Source organism: Sarcophilus harrisii, chromosome 4 (genome assembly GCF_902635505.1).
Source record: "Sarcophilus harrisii chromosome 4, mSarHar1.11, whole genome shotgun sequence".
NCBI lineage: Eukaryota > Metazoa > Chordata > Mammalia > Dasyuromorphia > Dasyuridae > Sarcophilus > Sarcophilus harrisii.
This window is the reverse complement of record NC_045429.1, coordinates 328,972,112-328,992,802: the sequence shown is the minus strand read 5'-3', so window position 1 is coordinate 328,992,802 and position 20,691 is coordinate 328,972,112. Positions and strand designations below refer to the sequence as shown.

The following is a 20,691-nucleotide window of genomic DNA, read 5'->3' as shown; positions in this document are numbered from 1 at the left end:
TGCTTCAATCTGTACTGTTTATCATTTCTCTCTCTGAAGATGGATAACATTTTTCATCATCGGTCTTTTGGAATTGTCTTGAATCATTCTCTTCATCAGAATAGTCAAATCTTTCACAGTTGATCATCAAAACTATTTTACTGTTACTGTGGTTCTATCTACCTCACTTTGCATCAGTTCATATAAGTCTTCCCAGGTTTTTCTGAAACCATCCTGTTCTTCATTTCTTACAGCATAATACTATTCCATCACAATAATATATCACAACTTGTCCAACCATTCCCCATTTCTTATAGCACAATGGTATTTTATCACAATCATTAGTCATTCCCCAAATGAAGGTAATTTGAATAATACTTCCCAGTTTCCCTTGAGGAAGATGGTGGATGGAAAGGGAGCCAGTGTCTTTCTGAACTCCAAAAGCTTCAGTGGGAGGTGCTGACATAATGCATGGAATCCAAAAAGCGTGAAGAGCAAAGAGGCAAATAGCTGCAGGATCAACATGAGGCAACATAGAGTAGAAAACAAAGCACCATTTGAGTCACTGAAGAAAGAGATTTTGCCACAGAGGGCCGCTTTGTCTAGAGAGAGGTGGCCTGTAGGACCAGGGTGGAAAACAACTGAGGTTTTAACAGAGCCAGGGCCATTTCTCTGGCCTTGTGCTTATGAAGAAGCATCAACATTGCTGGTTGAAGCTCTAACACTTCACAGAACGGGCTCTTTGGGTTGCCCTAGAAATAAGGTAACTAAAACCCATCAATGACAAGAGAACCAAATATCATGAGGCAGAAAAACAGGACAGAGACATCCTGGAGCCTCCAGGGAGTTCTGGACAGCAATGGGAAAGACCTGTGTCACTTGCCAAGGATGGAGGATATTGGAACAAACTAAGCATTGTTATAGAACAGTGACTGGAAAACACCTGCCAATAGAGGAGAATCATAGAAACAGAGGGGAGATTGCACAAATCCTTGAGTAAGTGCAGTCTACTGAATGAGGGTAAGTAGATCTCAATTCTATATTCATTGGGGTATGACTCTTTCCTGTTTCTTTTACAGCATATATTAAAGGGAGGGGTGATTAAGAAAGTCCTTGACCAGTTAATGAATTCTCGAATCAAATTGAGATTGTTGGGTATGGGCCTTTGTTTAAAATTATATTTATTTATTTCTGGTAAATTTATTTATTTTTAATACACATTACTTTATGAATCATGTTGAAAGAAAACAAATCAGAGCAAAAGAGAAAAACCATGGGAAAGATTAAAAAACACATAAAAAAGAAGTGAACATAGCATGTGTTTTCAGTCCCCTTAGTTCTTTTTCTGGATGCAGATGGCATTTTCTGTCCAAAGTCTATTGAGATTGCTTTGGAAAATTATATTTATTTTGAATGTAGTACTGGAGTTGATCAGGGAATCCCTGGAAATTTCAATTTCTCCTTAGCTCACTTAATGAAATTAAAGAAGATAGCAGGCATGTCACAGAGACAACTAGACGCTAATATCAGTTGTTGGTTTTTTTCCTTAAGGCACAAGACAGTCAGAAACAATTTTTATTAATTTAAATTATTTTAATCTAAGTATTTTAGCTTAGGGAGGCAGTTAGCCCATGTCTTTTATTTTTTTTCCTTTAAAGTTATTTTGAATCAAACATTATTTCAAATGCCAATCAACTTATTATTATTATTACAGAATCCAGCTGTGTGCTAAGGAATTGGGAGTTGATCCAACCAGCCCAGAACTGAGCAAATGGAAAATTGGGGATGGATGTGAGAGGTGTTATTGAGGGAGAATTGATAAGACTTGGCAACTGAGCAGCTATTGGAGGTGGTAAGGGAGGGTGAATAATCAAGGTTACTAATTCAAGTGACTGGAAGGATTGTGATATTCTCAAGATAAAAAGGAAAATTTGGAGGAAAGGTGAATGTTAGGGAGGAAATGATGATTTCTGTTTGGGATATGCTGAGTTTAACAGACTGATGGTCTGTATGTGTATGTGTGGGGGATATATAGTGACTATGGATCTTGATAAGTCTCTTGCCTCCAAAATGCCCTAGGAAATTCTCTATGACCAAATTGTGGAGAAGGCACCAAACATTGATAGGTGCAGTTTTGTTTTCTTTATTAAAGGTTTTTATTTTTCAAACCATGTGTGAACAATTCTTCAATATTACCCCTTGCAAAACCTTGTGTTCCAATTTTTTCCCTCTTTCCTCTCTGCCCTCCCCTAAGTGGCAAGTAGTTCAACATATGTTAAACATGGTAGAAATATGTGTTAAATCCAATATATGCATTCATATTTATACAATTATCTTGCTGCACAAGAAAAATCAAATCAAACCAGGAAAAAAGGAAAAGAGAAGCAAAAGAAAATGCAAGCAAATAACAACAAAAAGAGTGAGAATGCTATGTTGTGAACACACTCAGTTCCCACAGTTCTCTCTCTGGGTGTAGATGGCTCTCTTCATTACTAAACAATTGGAACTCGTTTGAATCATCTCATTGTTGAAGAGAGCCACATAGATGGAGTTTTCTTATCTGGGAGTTCCCTATATCAATGATACCATAAGTCTAGCAGTTAGGTGATACAGGTGATAGCAGTTAGGAGATCAGGAGAAGGACTAGGATTGAATATATAGATTTGGGAGTCATCTGTATAGAGATGATAACTGAATCCAGAAGAACTAAGGAGATTTCCAAGAAAGAAAACATGAGAAAAAAGAGAAGGCGTGGGCGCCATATATGGCTGGGGGTGGGGGTGAGGGGTGGGGCAGAAAATGCTTGATGATTTTCCAACTCTAGACCTATGGTTGATGACATATAAAAGAGCATTCTTTTAAATAAGGCAGTTGGGTGGCACAGTGGATAGACTATAAAGCCTGGAATCAGAAAGATACCTCTTCCTGAATTCAAATTTGGCCACAGACACTGACCCTGAAAAAGACTGTTTGCCTCAGTTTCCTCATCTGTAAAATGAACCGGAGAAGGAAATGGCAAATTACTCTAGTATCTTGACAAGAAAACCCCAAACGAGGTCACAAAGAATTGTATATGACTGGAAAACAAGAATAAACTACTTACTTCTTTGGTCTATTATGAGAATCAAATTCTATAATATAATGACAATTAATTATAATAATGATAATAAAGCAGTGTGGTAGTAAAAAGAGAGTTGGTCTCAAGGCTAAGAAAGCCTGAGTTCAAATCCTGCCTTTGATACACAAAAGTTATGTGATCCTTTTAGTGCCTTACTTGGTAGATGGAGCTCTCTTACCTGGGAGCTCCCTATATCAATGATACCATAAGTCGAATCCATAACACTAATAAAGTAATAATAAATAATGATAATGATCATAATAATGCCCTGCTATAGATCCTTCTAGACTACTGAGCCTTTCTATGTACCCTACAACTGAGCCCTCCTATGTATGTTGCCCTTAACAGCCAAAACTATCTCTTTTTAAAAATTTAAAATAGTTAAGTCATTAGTGAATGACTTTTCATTCATTTATTCATTCATTCATATGTAAGTGTAAAATATTAAAGTACATAGTAGGTTATCATCATAATTATAATTATTTCTCTTAAGTCAATTTTTTCTTTTTTTCTTTAATATTTTTATTTTCCCCAGTTACCTATAAAATAATTTTTTACATTTGTTTTTAAAACTTAAAATTCCAGATTCTCGCCCTTCCTCCCCACTCCCACTTCCCTTTAAAAAGCCACATGTGAAGTTTTGCAAAACATTTCTGTAAGTCATATGGTGAAAGAAAGCATAGATTTCCCCCCCAAAAAAAACCCTCAAGAAAAATAAAGTTTTTTTTTAAAAAGTATCATTCAATTTGTATTCAGATACAATCAGTTCTTTCTCTGGATATGGATAGCATTTTTCATCATAAGTCCTTCAGAGTCGCTGTGGATCATTGTATTGCTGAGAATAGCAAAGTCATTCACAGCAGATCATCCCACAACATTGCTATTACACAGTGCACAGTATATTTCATTAAGTCTAAATTCTTAATCCTGGTTTTTCCTTATTCTTTCTAACTTTAAGGGGTTCCGGTCTGTTCTAGCAGGACTAACCAGGCCAGAAATTCATATAGTAATGAACCTTTATTATTGCATGTCATACCCCAAGCCTAGAATGAGATATTTATGGACAAGAGGTGACTTGGGGGTGGGTGGGGGGGTGGGTAGGGAAGCAGAGAATCACAATGGAAGGATATGGGGATAGAAATCCCTGGACATTTGGACTGAGTGAGGTTCAGGTAATAACAGAAAGAAGAAAAGAGGGATCCGTAGTAGGCCACTAAGAAGTTGTCTTTTGGCTATAAGCCATCACTACTCTTAAGTTGACATGTGGAATACCTGTGGTCTATCATTTCCACAATAAAGTAACTTGCCAGGGCAGATTAGGGACATTGGTTTAATAGGGAGGAGATAGGTTCATGGTCATGTCTGGGTAGTTCCTCACCTCTGATATCCCAGGAAAGGAGATAGCTTGGAGAACTGAGTAGAGAAAGTTAGTGTTGTTACTGTATAGGGTATATAGAGATTCATCCTGCCTGCTTCTGGCTGATCACCTTTGCTGGCTCAGTGTTTGAATGCTTTGAGCGGGTTGGAGGCTAGCTCTGATTCAGGATGGTTTGGAGCCTTCTGGTTCAGAATTGAAAGAAAATGAAGTAAATGCTTGTAGAGCATCTATTAGCTACTAAAAGGAGGTTTTGCATGGAAAGGATGCTCAGCAAGGATATAGCCGTGATTCAGATGGATAAAGCTTCTCTATCTTTTTTTAAATAATAGCTTTGTATTTTAAAAATATATGCAAAGTTAGTTTTCAATATTCACCCTTGCAAAACTTGTGTCCCAAATTTTTTCTCCCTCCCTTTAGCCCCACTCCCTTCTCTAGACAGCAGTAATCCAATAATATATTAAATGTGCAACACAAATATCATATATAGTTTCTCTTTCTATACATTTAGTATGGGGGTAAACCAGTTTAAGAAGGACCCCTTGACTTCTCATACATTAGTTTTTGTATGTAGGGCACTAGGGTCAATAATTTGAATTTTTGTCCCCTGAGCGGATTAAGTCTCGAGGATAGTTTAATCCCTTTTAAGGAAAAACTAACATTGTCTGTGTGGTGAAAGGCATTCGGAAATTACTCCTAATAGATGCTACCTCCTTGTGGTAATTGGGCAAACAAGTTAAGTGACTTTCCCAGAGTCACATGGCTGGTAATATCTGAGACTGGTTTTGAACTCAGGTCTTCCTGACTAATCATTGCTCCACCTACATGCTGCTACCTCCTAACACTCACACTCTCACATTCAAAAAGTTTGGTGTAGATAAACATTAGATTCATTAAGAAAACAGGCAGGGAAAGGAAAGGATAAAGTCAGGGAAGGAATTTTGTTGTTGTTCGATCGTTTTCAGTTTTGTTCGACTATTCATGACCCCATTTGGGATTTTCTTGGTAGAATTACTGGACTTTTTGTCATTTTCTTCTCTAGCTCATTTTATGGATGAGAAAACTGAGGCATACAGGGGTTTTGCTCAGGGTTACACAGCTAGCAAGTGTTTGAGACTGGGTTTGAATTCGGGAAGAGAAGTCTCTCTGATTACAGACTTGGAACTCTACCCACTGGAAGAAATAAAAGTTAAAAAGAAATGCCTGAAGCTTCAGAGGGTTGATCATCAAAGGGAGATTAAAACAAAGAAGTATAAGAGATAAAGAGATTGAGGTTTGACCTTGGTGAAGAGTAGTAAAATATTTTAATTATGGATTTTTTTTTTGTTAGATTCTGTCTCTTTTCCCTCACCCTATGTTGTTTGTAAGAAACATACTTAAAACATAAAGATTCACATAAAATTAAAATGAAGAGCCAAAGCGGAATTTATTATGCTTCAGATGATTTTTTAAGTAAGGGTAGTGATCATGATCATAGACAAAGCAACAGGAAAAATTACCATTGGTTAAAGACACCATAGATAATGAAATAATGTTAATAATTTAATTCTATATCTATCCACATATATCACATGGCATATCATCTAAAAACTTGAAAGAAAAAAATAATCATTGTATAGACAAAAATTGACAGCAAAACTGTCATTAGAGAATTCTCAGTGTGTTCCTCCCATATCTAGACAAATATGATAAGATAAATAAAAAAGAAGTTAAGCACATAGATATAATTTTAGAAAAGTTATAAATGATAATCTGGCAATTAATGAATGAGAATAGAAAGGAATATACATGTTCTTAGCTGGAATAACACATTTACAAAAAATCAACTATTGCTTATAAGCACATGCAGAAAAGCAGAACTTTTAAATATTCTTTATCAGGCACAGTGCAATAAAAATCACAAGATATGGAGATATGTTTAAAAGGTGTACATATATTTAACCTATATCAGATTATTTACTGCCTCAGGGAAGGGAGAGGTAGAAGAGGGAAGGAAAAAAATTTGAAACGCAAAGTCTTGCAAAACTGAATGTTGAAGACTATCTTTACCTGTATTTGAAAAAATAAAATACTGTTAGAAAAAAATTAAATTGTCAAAAAATCACAAGAGCATAACATATACAATAACAACAGCATTGTAAAGAAATTAATTTTGAAAAAAATAAAAATTCTTGATCAATGCAATGATTAACAACAATTCCAAAGTATTCATAATGAAACGTGCTATCTATCTCCTGACAAAAAGTGATAGGCACAGGTGATGGCTTAAGATATACAATTTTTAACTATGACTGATATTGAAATTAACTTTGCTTGACTAGGCATATTTGTTACAAGTGGTTTCTTTTTCTTTTTTTTTTTTTAAATGCGAAGGTAGGAGGGAGAGAAAAAAAAATTGGTTTTTGTTTTTGTTTTGTTTTTTGCTAAGGCAATTGGGGTTAAGTGACTTGCCCAGGGTCACACAGCTAGGAAGTGTTAAGTGTCTGAAGTCAAATCTGAACTCAGGTCCTCCTGACTTCAGGGTTAGTGCTCTATCCACTTTACCACCTAGCTACTCCAAGAAAAAAAGTTTTGCTAATTGAAAAAAATAAATTTAATTTTAAAAAGAAAAGAATATCAGTTAAACCTAGGAGAGAGCAGAAGGAAGTTCAGGAAGGAATGCATATAAGCAAGGCAATGTATATGTATCACATTATTTATTTATTTATTTTGCTCAGGCAATTGGGGTTAAGTGACTTGCTCAGGGTCACACAGCTAAGACGTATTGTGTCTGAGGCCATAATTTGAACTCAGGTCCTCCTGACTTCAGGGATGGTGCTCTAACCACTGCATCACCTTGCTGCCTCAATATCATATTAAATTTGAAACATTAAAAGACGGTAAAAAAAAAATCCTAAAAATTCAATTAATTTAATTAAGACAGGTGTTCCTTTGTTTATTATCATTGACCATAGTGAAAAAAGACTCTTTAAAGGAAGTAGTTGGTTTTAAGAAGAGATTTTCTCCAAGAATATGTAGGATTAACATTACAGCTCTGTTTGGTAAATCAAAACCTTTAAACTTAAACTATGTGTAGTTGTACCTATGCAGTCCTGGCTAAGTTTAGTTGATTGATGGACAGATAAGTCACTCCTTTGTCACTTCCTTAGCTGGGCTAATTTCTTGCTGGACTAGATCACTTATGTTCTTCCTTTAGCTGGTTCCTCACCAAATCCAGTTGGCTCCCAACAGACTGTTACCTGTCTTGTAGGACTTATGATGCTTCTTCCAGTCTTTCAAAATTCATAAGGTTATATTCTTCTCTGTATTTTCTCCAGACACTCATTCACCTAAGACATGGTGAATGTATGTCATGGTCCCCTTTCATAGCCTAATAAAGCCTATGGATTTATTTTCAGAATAATATTTTTAAATGCATAAAATCAAATACATATGATTGCAAAGGAAACCAATTATATTATACATGTTATTAAATTTAATTAAAATTATTATTTTGTTTAATACTTTAATTAAATAATTAATTAAAACTAAAAATAATTTAATTAAAATTATTTTAAGTTTTTTTAAAAATTAAATTATTTTAAAAAATGGTTCTCTGTGGACCCTACCTGTCCTAATATCAGGAAAAAAAACGAACACAAAAGACAGAAGAAACAGAGGCAAATACATTTGTGACAATATTGCAGCCAAGTGGGGCAGAGATCCCCAACATGGGAGCTTATCACAATTCTTGCTTTGTTACCATGCAGTAAGATTACAGAAAATAGTCAGATGTATTCTTACCAGGCTCACCAAGCTTTCACATGAGTTAGTACCAGACAGGGAAATATTGCACATGCCCTAAGGACTGAGTCCTTTTGACTCATCTCTTCTCTGCATGTGTAAACTTCTTTTACCTTACTGGGTAACTTCATTTTGTGCTTCATGATTCCTATAAATTACAAATTGGAAGATTCTTGGGATAAAAGGTATTCTAATTTAGAAATGTAACTCTGCCTGTCTGAAGCTCCTCTAAGCAAAAATGCTTTCATATTAGCTAACTGTGTGACAGATTTTTGCTGAGACAGAGTATTGTTTTCTTCCACAATGTTTATCAAAAAAAATTAAAATATTCAAATGAACAGAATAGGAAACCTAATCTCAGAAAGAAAAATATAGCAAGACATAAATGAGCCACCAAAGGTGGGGGAGTGGGGGGAGGGACACAGAGAAACCATTCCAGGTGAATTTATTTATGAGTGAATTCTGGCAAATTCTTAAAGAACAATTAATCCTTATGTTACGTAAATTGTTCTAAAAATTAGAAAGAAGGCACTCTACTACATTCCTTTTATGAGATAAATATGACCCTGATTTTCAAATAATGAAAGGATAAAGCAGATAATGAGGTCAACATCATTAGTTAATTTTGATGTAGAAATTTTAATGTGAAATTTTAGAGACTATAGCAACATATCAAAAATATTCATTATGACTAAATTAAATTTATATCAAAGCATGCAATCAAGGTTCAATGTTAAGAAAACAATCAACAGTCATATAAATGATAAATTCTAAACAACTCATAATTAAAAGTTTTAGACAAAATACAATTGTATCTCATCTATGATAAAATATCCTAAAAAGCACAACTGTGGATGTATCATTTAGTTTGATCAAAAGAACATATATAAAACTATGAATTAGCATTATTTGAACTAGCATTATTCACATTAAATGAGCAAGTAAGTTTTTTGTTCAATCATGTTCAACTCCTTGTGATGCCTTTTTCTTGGCAAAGACACTAGAGTAATTTGGCATTTCCTTCTCCAGCTCATTGTATAGATGAGGAAACTAAGGCAAACAGGTTTAAATAACTTGCCCAGAGTCATATAGTTAGTGTCTGAAGCCAAAACTGAACTCAGGAAGATGACTCTTGACAGCAAGCCCAATGGCTATCCACTGAACCACCTTACCTGCCCCTCAGTAAATTTAACCATAAATCAATTCTACACTATTATATGACAGTATCAGAAATGCTAGATGTATCAATAACATAAGATGAAGAATTAGAAGAAATAAAACTATTAACAAAAAGGAAGCAAAATTATGCTGAGCCGTATACAAGAAATTGGCTTGGTTAGAAATCCCTTAAATCCATAAGGAAATTTATCATGAGGATTAGTAAAATATCAGGATACAAAATAAGTCCGTAAAAGCCATGTGTATTTCTATATGTTCCTAACAAAATTCAAGAAGAATTGATGGGAAAAATAATTGTTTTAAATGTAAACATAAATTGCAAGAAGTATCTGGGAATTAACCTATCCAGACAAACATAAGGCTCAGGGAAATCCAACTTCAAAATACTCTTTACAAAAATAAAGGAAGGCCTAGATCAGTGTTCAAGTATGAAATATGTGGAATGCAGTAAGCAGAACTTGGAAAACAATACATAAAATGCTATAATTATGTATGGAAATAATGATAACTCCAAACTGAGACCTATGTGGTAAATACTGATTGACCAACTTTGGCTCCAGAAAAGAGGTGAGAATATATACTGCCTCCCTCAGGATTCTTAGAAAGAATGGGAATAATCATAAAATAGGCAAAATTGAATATGTTGTGATTATAGAAATTCTGCAGGACAAAGTTCTGAGCATGATCAGTTTGTTAGTTAGGCTAGCAGTAACCAATCCTTTGGGTCAGTGGTCTCTCTTGGTGACCAATAAAGACTCACAGGGTCTTTTAAAAGCAAGATGACAGAAAAATGACATAGTCAAAATTGAGATTACATCATTTAGACCCCTCCCCCTCAAACCTTCTTAATTACAGGCAGGACATTTGATGCTAGTCACAAGACAAAAGGGGCAGTTGGGTGGCACAATAAATAGAGTAACAGTCCTAGAGTCAGGAAATGCTACATTCCAATCTGACTTCAGACACTCACTAGCTATGTGACCCTGGGCAAGTCACTTGTTCCTGTTTGCCTCAGTTTCCTCGCTTATAAAATGAATTGGAGAAGAAAATGGCAAACCACTCTAGTATTTCTGCTAAAGAACCCTCTGAAAGGGGTCACAAAGAGCTGGACAAGATTAAATAATAAACAGAATATAAAAATTCTTGGGGGATAGGAGTAAATGCTACAATTTGATTTTTTTTAGGCTAATCAAATTTCTCTGGAAAGTGGGTGATGGATAGATTTCTAAACTGGAGTTAAGTAAACCTGGTTTAACATTAATTCTAATTGGATAGGTGTTTTTCCGAGCATTTTCAGCAGGGGGTGGGGAGGAGGTATATCATAAGGCAAGTATAGTGAGCAAAAATCAATAGCAATGATATTGTTTTTCACCTTGTAACTTTGAGTGAAGGTAAATTATTAGTTGTTTTTGATGATTAATGATTAGGCAGTGTAGCTCTTACTTATAACATTCATTTGAATTGATAGGTTCTTTCCTTCCAGATTGGGGAATCAAGGAAGCTGAATTGGGTTAATGGTAGTATCAATTTGCTCTTCTATTTCATTAAATTACTTTTTACTCTGAATTAATGTATCACTTCAACTTTGTGAGTTCAAATCTGGCCTCAGACACTTAATAGTGTGATGTGGGCAAGTCATTAACCCTCTTTGCCTCAGTTTCTTCATCTGTAAAATGAGCTGGAGGAGGAAATGGTAAATCAGTCCGGTATCTCTGCCAAGGAAACTCCAAATGGGATCATGAAGAATCAGACATGAATGAAAAATGACTTAATAACAGCAATGCATCACTTGACTTGATATGGCAATCATTAGGTAGAGACTGAGAATACAGAAAAATGATAACCCCAAACATGAGAAAGAACAATATGGAAATGCATACATACTGATGCCTATAACCCATGTGTGGTGAGAGCAATAGCCTAAGAGATTTCCCACCCCATACAGTCTAGACTAGTTTTTCATGAATAGGTAATATTCTTTATATTTGATTGGCTTAGAGGATTAAGGCTTAACCCATTAACACGATCATGTTACTGGTCATGTAGGTATAAAATATCCAGAACAAAAGGAGTTGGGACTCTTCCCTGAAGCTTTGAACCACAGACCATCAGCATGAACAATACTGAGAAACTATGATCAGTTGAAGCCATGATTTGTCTTGGATTAATAATCCTTCCCTGCTCTGAATGACTTTCTCCTGCTATGACTAGGTAAGCCTCCTTCTTGTTAGTTTTCAGATTATGAGTTTCTTATTTTGTTCCCATTTTAGACTGAAACCACTAAGAAATTTGCTTGAGTCAGAACTAGCCCATTACATCATACTATTATAATGACTCGAGAAGTAGATACACATGCTCTGGGTGGGGGGAGGGAAGAGACAGTAATTTTGGGGTATTTCAGGAATTATATTCAGAAGAATTCTTTAGGAGGCAGAGCCAAGATGGTGGAGTAAAGGCAGGAACTCACTGTACTCTCCCCCAAACCACTCTGAATTTAAATAGTGACTTTAAGCAAATTTTAGAACATCAGAACACACAAAAACATGGAGTAGAAAAATTTCCAGCTGAAGACAACTTAGAAAGTCAGCAGGAAAGGTCTGTGACACCAGGGTGGGAGTCCAGCCTGCAGTCCTGGTACCAGCACAACCCCAGCCCTAGCAGGACAGGGACTAAACAAGAACAGGCATATATGTATCTCTGAATCAACAGTAACACTGGTGGTTTTTAGACCTTGGAAGGTTGGCAGAAAAGGTTTGTCAGTAAGATAAGAAGGCTTTGGGAAATCAGCAAACTAAGAGTGGACATGGGCAGGGGTGGCAGTGACAACTTCTGGAGGTCTCAGCTCATAGGATACCTCTTTACTAGCACGAAGGAAGGACTCTGTTGTTTTAATATGCTAACTCTTATAGCAATAGTGGAACAAGGATTCTCCTAAAAGTTCCAGTGTAGAAAAGAGTGCTTCTGCTCAGGTCCTTAGAGAGTTCTCTGAAAACAGCTGCACAAAATCCCTGAAGCTTGGAACAGTGTACCCTCTACCCTAGAAACAGAGTACTACTCTAACAAAGAGTTAAAAAGTGAGTAATAGGCTAGGAAAATGAGCAGACAACAGAAAAAGTTTCTGATCATAGAAAGTTACTATGGTGACAAGGAAGATCAAAACATACCCTCAGAAGATAATAGAAAAGTTCTTTAGAATAATGCACATGTAGATCTCTTTGGTCCTCTCAGGAGTTTAAAAACCATTAAAGCATAAAAAATTTGATGGGACTAGATACCTACTCTTTACTATCCAAACAATTTCTCCAGATCCATGCCTTCTTGAACCCTGATCGGGGCATCTTAGTAGTCATTTTCTTTTCTAAAAAAATTCCTCTTGTTGCCAATCACATTCCACTGAGAAACTTAGCATTCCTGATTTCTCAAACTTAGGAGGCTGCTTCCAAGACTGGATATCTAAATCCATGCTGGGATTTTTTGTGGTTTGTTTACCTATGATCAGGCAAAGATATACATAGCAAGGTCCAAACTCAAGCTTACCTAGTAGAACCCCCCCCCTCCTTGGATGCCATCTCTGGCAGTTGTCCTGCTGCTGGGGTGGGGATAAGGGTACCAGCCTTCTTCCCTCTACCCCTCCAGGGATAATATTGAATAGTACTGACCTGATCTATGGAAAAGAGACAGATTGCTCCATTTTAAAAAATCCATTGAGTCATTGGCTCTTCTTGTTCAGCGTCCAGTAAGGAAATTATTTAATCATCTCAAAGTACAAACCCCTTAGTGCTGAGGAGTACATGCCCCTGGATTCCTTAGAATCTTCCATGGGAGCTCTGGGACATGTTCCCTAGGATGATGCCATAGGTCTAATCCCATATATGCCTCCTAGGTGAATGGGTGGAGTATTTAATTCAACTTTTGTTCTGTGCTTTGTAGGACTTGAGTTACTTTCCTTCCACACCTCCACTTTTTTCCAGTTACCTAGTCACAACAACAACCATCTAGAAAAAACAAAAGTATCATTCCTAAGACAGAGACCTGGTATCTCTGTTTATTTTTTTTTTCTCTTCCTCATCTTAGATGAATGAATCAAACTGAACAGCTTACAACCAAGCATGTGAGTGTCAAAATGTGGGAAGAACCATCAGAAATTCAGCAATTAGAGTTGCTCATAGCCAGGTTTGGTGAAGAGCCATTGCTGAATCAACTTCACAGCCATGACATCATGTGCATGAGCTGTCCATTGGCTTCACCACATCCAGAAGTGAACTTGGTAAAGAATTTGTGAAAGAAGAAAAAGGTTCTCAGGGACAGGGTCCCTGGGTTGGGGAAGGAGAACTGTTTTGTAACAATCACTTTAAGTTTGTGCCTGCCCTCCTCAGAGACTGAATGAATATAAAGAGCAGTGTTTATCTCCCAGTTTGGTTATTTCTATTATTTTGTTGTTTGTATTTCGTTTCCAAAGAAGACCAATGACATCACAGGATGATGTTTTGACTCACTTGTGAATTGAATTTAAGTGAGACAGAATCAGTTGCACAAAATCATCAGCCTCACATTCTCTTCCAGAATCATTGAAGTCCAGTGGCAAGATGAAAGTCAAGATGATTGGCAATGACCCAGCATGCAATGGATGATCTTCAATATCTGACTGAGCTTTAAGTGCACCACAGCATTTGCTTCAGTCACCTTCAGGGATGCTGGAACAAATTTTTTCTTTGCTCCTTTCTTTTCTTCCTTTCTCCCTCCACCCTTCCTTCCCTCTCTTCCTCCATTCCTCCTTTCCTTCCTTCTTTTTATCAATTGACTACCTGCTTCTTATAAAACATTATACTAGGTATGGTGAATGAGCAAAGAAGGATAAGCTATCTTATCCTTCCAGAATTTTACAGTCTAGTCAGAGCAGATTAGGCAAAGTAACAATTATATAAAGGAGTAAAAGCCAAAAGAAAGATGCACAATTGTCAATGCTGTAAAGTTACCCATACATATAACCTGTAAATAAAAGGCTATTAAAAAAAAATAAGAAAGATGCACAATTCCAAAGGTATTTAGATCTTAGGCTGCTTTAAGAAAAGAATGTTCAGAAGTAGGGAAGTGGTAGTTATTTCATTGTCCTCTGCCTTCATCAGACCATACCTGGGTACCAGATTTTATGAGAGCATTCACCAGACGTCAGTCAGGAATGTGAAGCACATGCTGAGGATTAATAGAAAGAAGGAAACAAAAATTTATTAAGTACCTACTATGTGCCAGGTTTTGATCCTCAGGAAAATCCTAAGATAGGTATTATTATTATCCCTATTTTACAATTTGGGGAAACTGAGGCAGACAGGCATTAGATGATTTGCCCAGAGCTATGCAGCTGGTAAGTGTAGAAGATAAATCAGACCTCAGGGTGAGAGGTTCAGGAAAAGAAGCAGTCACTTTCAATTCAGTCATCCAGGAAAGCTTCATTAAGGAGGTGGTACTCCATTCAATTCAATTCAATAAATGCAAATTTATTAGGTACTTTCCATGGACCAGGCATTGTGGAACACACTGGAAATACAAGTTAAAATGTAACCCCAGTGCCAGAACCCGTTAGTATGAGACTCTCTTTCCTGGTATAAACTAATACTACAAGCCTGAAATAAGGAGCTGGGCAGAATTGGCAAGAGTAGGAGAGAACTCTTCAGGGTTTTTTGGTTTTTTTGTTTTTTGGTGGTGGTGGTGTTGGGGTTGTTTTGTTTTTGAATTACTGAGTTTTCAGACATTGTGCACTTCTGGCTCCCAGTTTTGAGACAGAAGATGGAAGATTGCCAACCTCATTTCAGGATACTGGGAAGAAGCTGAAATGAGAGAAGCTAGCAGTCTCCAGGCCCCTATCCCCAGCTTGATATACTAGAGACTTTGGGGAGTTTCCCTTTGGTTGAGATCTAGGACTCTATCTCTTGGATTAGGTAAATTACATTTTTCCCAAAAGGAGAGCTTATTATTCTCTACTGTCTCTTACATGTTCTCCTGTGTATACTTTTTCTGATTCTGTTTTGCTACAACAGGGGACAAATAGGTTTCTCTGATAACTGCTATGTGTGTTCCTTATGGAACTGTTGGTGGGAATGGCATCAAATCTTGGGGTCCTGCTTGCCCATTAAGAAACAGTGATTAGCAGCTGGCTTGGCCAAAGGGCTATCAAACTGTGCATACCCTGTGATCCAGGAGTATCACTACTTGGTCTATATCCCAAAGAGATCTTAAAGGAAGGAAAGGGACCCACATGTGCAACAATGTTTGTGGCAGCCCTTTTTGTAATGACCAGAAACTGGAAACTAAGTGGATGCCCATCAATTGGAGAATGAATAAATTACGGCATATGAATATTATGGAATATTATTGTTCTGTAAGAAACAACCAGCAGGATGATATCAGAGAGACCTGGAGAGACTTACACGAACTGATGCTGAGTGAAATGAATAAAACCAGGAGATCATTATACACCGCAGCCACAAGATTATAAAATGATTAATTCTGATGAATGTGACTCTTTTCAACAGCAAGGTGATTCAGGCCAGTTCCAATGGTTTTGTGATGGAGAGTGCCATCTGCACCCAGAGAGAGACTGTGGAGACTAAGTGTGGATCACAACATAGCATTTTCACTTTTATGGTTGTTTACTTGCATTTTGTTTTCTTTCTCATTTTTTCCTTTTTGATCTGATTTTTCTTATGCAACAAGATAATTGTAAAAATATGTATAGAAGAATTGCACATGTTTAACATATATTGGATTACTTGCCATCAAGGGGTAGGGGTAGGGGAAGGGAAAGGAGGAAAAAAATTTGGAATACAACATTTTGCAAGAGTGAATGCTGAAAATTATCTATGCATAGGTTTTGAAAATAAAAAGCTATTAAAAAAAAAGAAGTTGGCTTGAACCTGAAAATCATATTTCCCAAACTATTTAAGGGAGCAGATAGATATAATTCTATCTTGGTACTTCTTGCTCAGAAGAGAGCAGAACAGCTTCCAACCTCAACCACCTGCTTCCCCTTCTGGCAGGAATTAGTCTCCCCTGGAAAAAAGTCAAGGGAGAAGAAGCTAAAGATGTCTCTTTTATCTCATTCCAAGCCACACAATAGCACCCCCATGCTAGTGAGGGAAATAGCCCTCACCACAAAAATATAGCACTTTCATCAGCAGGATGATTTCAGAAAGGCCTGGAGAGACTTACATGAACTGATGCTGAGTGAAATGAGCAGAACCAGGAGATCACTGTACATGGCAACAGCAAGATTATGTGATGTTGATCAACTCATCAATGAGATGATTCAGACCAGTTGCAATGCTCTTGTGATGGAGAGAGGCATTTGCACCCAGGGAGAGGACTGTGGGAACTCATAGCATTCTCACTCTTTTTGTCATTGTTTGATTACATTTTGTTTTCTTTCTCATTTTTCTCCTTTTTGATCTGATTTTTCTTGTGCAGCATGATTATTGTGGAAATATATATAGAAGAATTACACATGTTTAACATATATTAAATTGCTTACTGTCTAGGGGAGGAGGTAGGGGAAAGGGAGGGAAAAATTTGGAAAACAAGATTTTGCAAGGGTGAATGTTGAAAATTACCTGTGCATATGTTTTGAAAATAAAAAGCTTTAATTAAAAAAAAAAAAACAGTTTCTGTCCTTAAGCACATTCTACTGGGAATGAGTTTTACTATAGGACTATGGGATTATCAGCAATCAAATTTTATTGAGTCCTATATGCCAGGAATTGTGCTAAATTCTGGGAATACAAAAAGAGGCAAAAGATAGTCCCTATCCTCAAGGGACTGACAATCTGAGAGAGACAACATGCAAACAAAAATATGTGAAATGAGTTATATGCAAGGCAAATAGGAAATAATAGAATAAGAATAGAAATAGGAAATATTAAAAACAGGAATGTACAGGGAATTGGGGGTTTGATAAGGCTCCTGTAGAAGGTGGGATTTTATGCAAATTAAGACAACGCTAAAATACCACTACACACCTGTCAGATTGGCTAAGATGACAGGAAAAAATAATGATGATTGTTGGAGGGGATGTGGGAAAACTGGGACATTGATGCATTGTTGGTGGAGTTGTGAACGAATCCAACCATTTTGGAGAGTAGTTTGGAACTATGCTCAAAAAGTTATCAAACTGTGCATACCCTTTGATCCAGCAGTGTTACTACTGGGCTTATATCCCAAAGAGATCATAAAGAAGGGAAAGGGACCTGTATGTGCACGAATGTTTGTGGCAGCCCTGTTTGTAGTGGCTAGAAACTGGAAACTGAGTGGATGCCCATCAGTTGGAGAATGGCTGAATAAATAGTGGTATATGAATATTATGGAATATTACTGTTCTGTAAGAAATGACCAACAGGATGATTTCAGAAAGGCCTGGAGAGACTTACATGAACTGATGCTGAGTGAAATGAGTAGGACCAGGAGATCATTATATACTTCAACAGCAATACTATATGATGACCAGTTCTGATGGACCTGGCCATCCTCAGCAATGAGATCAACCAAATCATTTCCAATGGAGCAGTAATGAACTGAACCAGCTATGCCCAGAGAAAGAACTCTGGGTGATGACTAAAAACCATTACATTAAATTCCCAATCCCTATATTTATGCACACCTGCATTTTTGATTTCCTTCACAAGCTAATTGTACAATATTTCAGAGTCTGATTCTTTTTATACAGCAAAATAATGTTTTGGTCATGTATACTTATTGTGTATCTAATTTATATTTTAATGTATTTAACATCTACTGGTCATCCTGCCGTCTAGGGGAGGGGGTGGGGAGTAAGAGGTGAAAAATTGGAACAAAAGGTTTGGCAATTGTTAACGCTGTAAAGTTACCCATGCATATAACCTGTAAATAAAAGGCTATTAAATAAAATAAATAAATAAATAAAATAAAATAAAATAAATTAAAAAAAAAAAAGAAGGTGGGATTTTAGTTGAGACTGAGAGGAAGTTAGGGATTAGAACAGCTGGAAGGTCCTTGGAAACTGTCTAGTTCAAGCTCCTCATTTTACAGATGAGGAAACTGAGACCCAGGGAAGTTAAGGAACCTTTTTGCTGTCATCATTGGAGACAGGATTTGAATACAAGCCCTCTGACCTCCCCAGTCAGAAAAGGTGCTTTTAAACCAGTGCCAGACAGGGATGCTGGGAAAGACATCCTGAGAAAAAGGAATGTCATCAAAGGTAAGAAAGTGAGGGGTTTGCGATACCAAATATTCCAGTCTGGCTATAAGCGGTAAAGCTTGAAAAACAGGGTTAGGTCATAGAGTGCTCCCCATTCCCTCCTCCAGCCTGGATTCCTTGCTTTTTGGAGTTTGTGCTGTGGGCAAATGGCTCAGGGAGATGCTTGGGGTCTAATCTCTTCTTTAGCTTTACCCTCGGAATCTGCTATATTCCCATCTATTTCTGGTTATCTCTTTTAAAGTCCTCTTCTGTAGAACAACTTGAAGAGATCTCTTCTGTCTCTTGTCAGGTAAAGACAGAGACACTGTCTTTGAGTTAATAAAATGAATTTCTCCCAGGTTGGGAAAGAATGGGCTTTTTTCCCCAGCTCATAATGAATAATTTGTTTAATTGATTTGAAATCATCTATGAGGGATTCTTAAGCAGGAGCTTTTGAATTTAAAAAATTATAACCATATTTCTGTATCTTTGATTTTCTTTTAGAATCTTATGTATTTTATTTTATACATTTACCCAAGATTCTTCTGAGAAAGGGGTCATACATTTCACTAGGCTGCCCCAGGGTTCTTTGATACAAAAAAAAAAAAGTTTAAGAATTCTTGAAATGTTCAAACACCTAATTTATCTTCTCAGGCCAAGAAGCCACAATCACCAACTGACAATGATTCTCAATAAACACCTTTAACATAACAATAAGCTTCAAACTCTCTTTATGTTACAAATTAGGGGAAAGGGGACCATGGAAATTAAACAAAAATCAGTGCTTCAGTCATTCCCTTCTTTTTCTGAAGTAAGGCCTGAAGTCTGTGAAATTTCAAAATTCCCATTTTGCTCTGCTTTGCAAATAGGGCTTTGGGTAGTAGAACTGGGAAGTGGGGGGGTGGAGAGTTCCTTTTCCAGGAAAGCCCACCTTCCCTAGGTGCCCACAGGGCTAATCCTTGAGGACATCTGTCCACTTTCATAGACTTAGAAAATCTAGAAAAAACCTTGTCTATTCTAAATTCTTTTTTAGATAAGGAAACTGAGGTCCAGCCAGAAGCAGCAATGGAGGAGGGGGAAGAAAAGCGAGCCCTTGCTGGACACTCTGCAGTCTGACTTGGCAGAGCTGGATGGAATCATACCTAAGTGTCTGACCCTGAGAGACAGGAAGGGCCAAATGCAGGTCCAGATGGGAAGGAACAGCTGCAGGGGCAGAGAGAAAGGTTGCATGCTGCATCTGGCTCTCCCAGACCCCTTGGCAGACAGCCCGAGCTAGGGAGGGGTCAGCTGGGGACAAAAACAGCTGGTAAATATAGATGGGAGAGAGGAAGCTGAGCAGCCACAGCCTTGTCCCAGGTTCCTTCTGCAGGAAGGGAGGGGAGGGTTGCTGCAGGGGGGAGGAGGCCTGGGTGTGGAGGACATTGAACTGGTGTCCCAGCTCTCCCATTCAGGAGAACAGGATGACACATCATCTAGCTGCTCTTGAGGGTCCTGGTTGTTAGAGCTATAGGTACATCTTCCTTTTAAAATCTATAGAACGATTCTATATCTCTCTGTGTGTGTGTGTGTGTGTGTGTGTGTTCAACATATATATATATATATATATATGTATATATATACATATATATATATATATATATATAAATTCTACATATATCAAAGATTCTCTATATATAAGAGTCTAGAGTTGGGTCCCAGTTCTGTCAGTGTAAACAACCTCAAGTTAGTCATTCTTCTGTTTGGACCTTAATTTCTTTATCTTAAAAAGGAAGAGATGGACTAGACTATGGTCTTTAACGCCCTACCTCACTTTCCTATTCTATGAAATGTAGTTTAAGAGAAAGGAGAAGCCTTGTTCAGAAGGGGTTTAAGTTGAAGACACAGTGAGGTAGTGACATCTTGTTTTTTGTTTGTTTTTTTTTGAAAAATAATAATAGCTTTTTATTTTCAAAATATATGCAAAGATAGTTTTCAGCATTCACCCTTGCAAAACCTTGTGTTTCAAAATTCTCTATCTCCCTTTCCCTCCTCCTCCCCTAGAAAGCAAGCAATCTA

At 37.0% G+C, this 20,691-nt stretch overlaps 1 long non-coding RNA gene across 2 annotated transcripts; it reads left to right on the top strand.

Annotated features, from left to right (window-relative positions):
• The first annotated feature begins 344 nt into the window (after window positions 1–344).
• LOC116423291 lies at window positions 345–15,469 on the top strand. Of its 2 annotated transcripts, none has more exons than XR_004233845.1 (3): window positions 345–999; window positions 11,481–11,645; window positions 13,998–15,469. It is a non-coding gene; the product is annotated as an uncharacterized LOC116423291 (long non-coding RNA). The 2 variants fall into 2 exon arrangements; XR_004233844.1 differs by lacking the exon at window positions 13,998–15,469 and adding an exon at window positions 13,509–13,904 and having other exon boundaries at window positions 346–999.
• Window positions 15,470–20,691: the final 5,222 nt, after the last annotated feature.